The 2,401-nt window shown below is 42.3% G+C and overlaps 1 pseudogene; it reads right to left on the reverse strand.

Moving 5' to 3' along the window:
- Positions 1 to 1,291: 1,291 nt before the first annotated feature.
- Positions 1,292 to 2,076, reverse strand: LOC114634204 (annotated as a pseudogene).
- Positions 2,077 to 2,401: the final 325 nt, after the last annotated feature.

A 2,401-nucleotide genomic window follows, 5' to 3' on the forward strand; every position in this document is an offset into this window, starting at 1 on the left:
TATCTTGCTTGACAAGTGACTCAAGAGGGACTATTGCCATTTTCTCAAAGAATGGAGAGTCAATACCCTTAGAAAGAGGTGAAAAGGCCAATAGTATTGTGGGTTATGAGGCCATTTTAATTGGAAAGGACTCCCTAGAATATAAGAGCCCGACCGATATCTTTAGTTTGATTAAAGTCCTCCCACACATACATGTTATATTTACAGGATCTAGTTCTTTCTCCCATCTTTACTTCCACCTTAGCCATCCCATGAGGCTGAAAGTACAATTTTCCTTCAAAGTCATCCAGTTATGAGATGAAGGGATGCAGTTCAATAATTTTAGTCCTGAGGCTTTAGGCGGTATCTCCCTTGAGACACAGATGACCTATGAAGTACTAAAACCAGGATTTTTAATCTCTTGGATAATCCTTTATTATATCATTTTTCTAGTGACATTAGTATCAGTAAATGCCATTATATCCTTCAGTTTTCCAAAAATGTTCAAACATGTCTTATTAGAAGTCACAGACTTTTTAATAGACCAGAAAATAAGCTATCTTTCCTTTCTGTACTATTCCACAAATTGAGTTCCTAACATTTGAAATCTACTTAGGTTAGAAAGTGAATTATAGAAACTAATTCAAGAGACTAATCTTTTTATGAACATAATTGTACTTTAAACAATAATTCAAACTTGTCATTTTAAAACTTCATATACATATATAATATGTTTTGATCATATATACTTATCACTCCCTACTCTAACTACTCCCAACATATCCTTCTCCCAAATTCATGTCTTTTATATAATATTTCTATTGATTTTTTTTGCCAGTTAAGAGTTCTTTATTTCATCTGATGACTGATATTAGACTCCTGCCACAAAGAACTCTTGGTTCCAAGTTAAGCACTACAGAGTTTATAAAGACAAAAACCATGACAGTAGGTGCAGGCTAGAAGAGTTTTCACATCAGGGTTATTTCCCAGCAAGGAAGAAGAACCTTTTGATCTGTTAAACATTTTACAAACTTTATTTCTTAGAAAATGGGAGAAACCCTACTTGGTCAAGCAGGATGTGGTTCCAGAATGGAGCAGGTGTGGAGACAGGGCAGCCTGGCTTCTCCTGGGCCATTTCAATAGGGTTTCAGTCTATATGCAAGACTGGCCTGGAACTCATGGCAGTCTTCTTATCTCAGCCTTCCAAGCTCTATAACTGCTTTAAGGCTCAGCTTTAGAACATGGATTTTGATTGCAACTGATTTCACAAACCCGACCACAGCCTCTAACAAACAGTCCCCACTCCCGGAGATCACCACCAAGTTAAGACAAATATCCAGAAGCATGTGTAGGGATCCCTACTCTGAGAGGACACCTTATACCCCTTGGCTCTAATGTCCTTCTCTAGGCAGTACACAAAGTCCTCTGTCACAGGGCCTGCCTTCCAGGGTCCGAATTTGACAACGGGTGTCTTTTTGGCCTCCAAGATGTGCAGCGGCTCCGTACACTTCGCATCCTCCTCCTCCGTACGCACCAGCACACCACCACCTTTGACGAGCGCATCGCCATGGCCTCGGCCCGAGCCAGGTGCAACAGGACCTCCAGGTTTTCTCTGTAGTTCGGCACTCCCATCAGGAACTGCATTCGAGCCACTTTCTCACCGAAGATCTGTGGCATATCTTCCAAAATCGTGACCAAAAGGTGGATTTCGTAGAACTTAGCTTCTTGATATACCTCGGGAACGTACTCTGTGGGCACTTCCCCAGTGCGTAGGTAGTCCAAGAGAAGCCCAAAGTAGGTGCCGGGACGATCGATGAAAAAGCGGCCCTGTGCATCTTTGTAGTATCTATCTGACCTGGACAATATCTCTGGAAACTTTGAGCCTGGATGTTTCATCAGGGTGCCCATGGTGGTGGTGTAGATCTGCCCTCCAACATTCAGCTCCACAATGATGTCCGGGTCAGGGCACAGGAACCGGGACTCCTGGCTGTGCTCCTTGAGGTTTATGGGCAGAGACTCCTGGTTGTGCTCCTTGAGCGCTTTTGCCGGCTGAGACTGCTTGCCAGGCTCCTTGATCTGGTTTGCTGGCAGGCTCATCCTGGCAAGAAAAGACAGCTCTTGCTGAGTACACAAGTGGATAACTTATGGGCAGGGAACAGTCCTGCTACGTGTAGATAACTTCCCAGCCCATTTCTATTAATTTTTAATTTCTATTAATATTCTATTAAATTTTTAATTTTTAAAGTGCATGCAATGTATCATGATTATAATCATCCCACTACTCTCCTCAACTATTCCAACATCTTCTCCCTTTCCTGTCTCCTTTTCTTCCTTTTTCTGTCTCTATTTCTCTCTCTGTCTCCCTCTGTGTGTCTCTCTCTCTGTCTGTCTCTTTCTCTGTCTCTCTGTCTCTCTGTTCCTT

The sequence above is a fragment of the Grammomys surdaster genome, unplaced genomic scaffold (assembly GCF_004785775.1).
Source record: "Grammomys surdaster isolate TR1022 unplaced genomic scaffold, NIH_TR_1.0 915, whole genome shotgun sequence".
Taxonomy (NCBI): Eukaryota; Metazoa; Chordata; class Mammalia; order Rodentia; family Muridae; genus Grammomys; species Grammomys surdaster.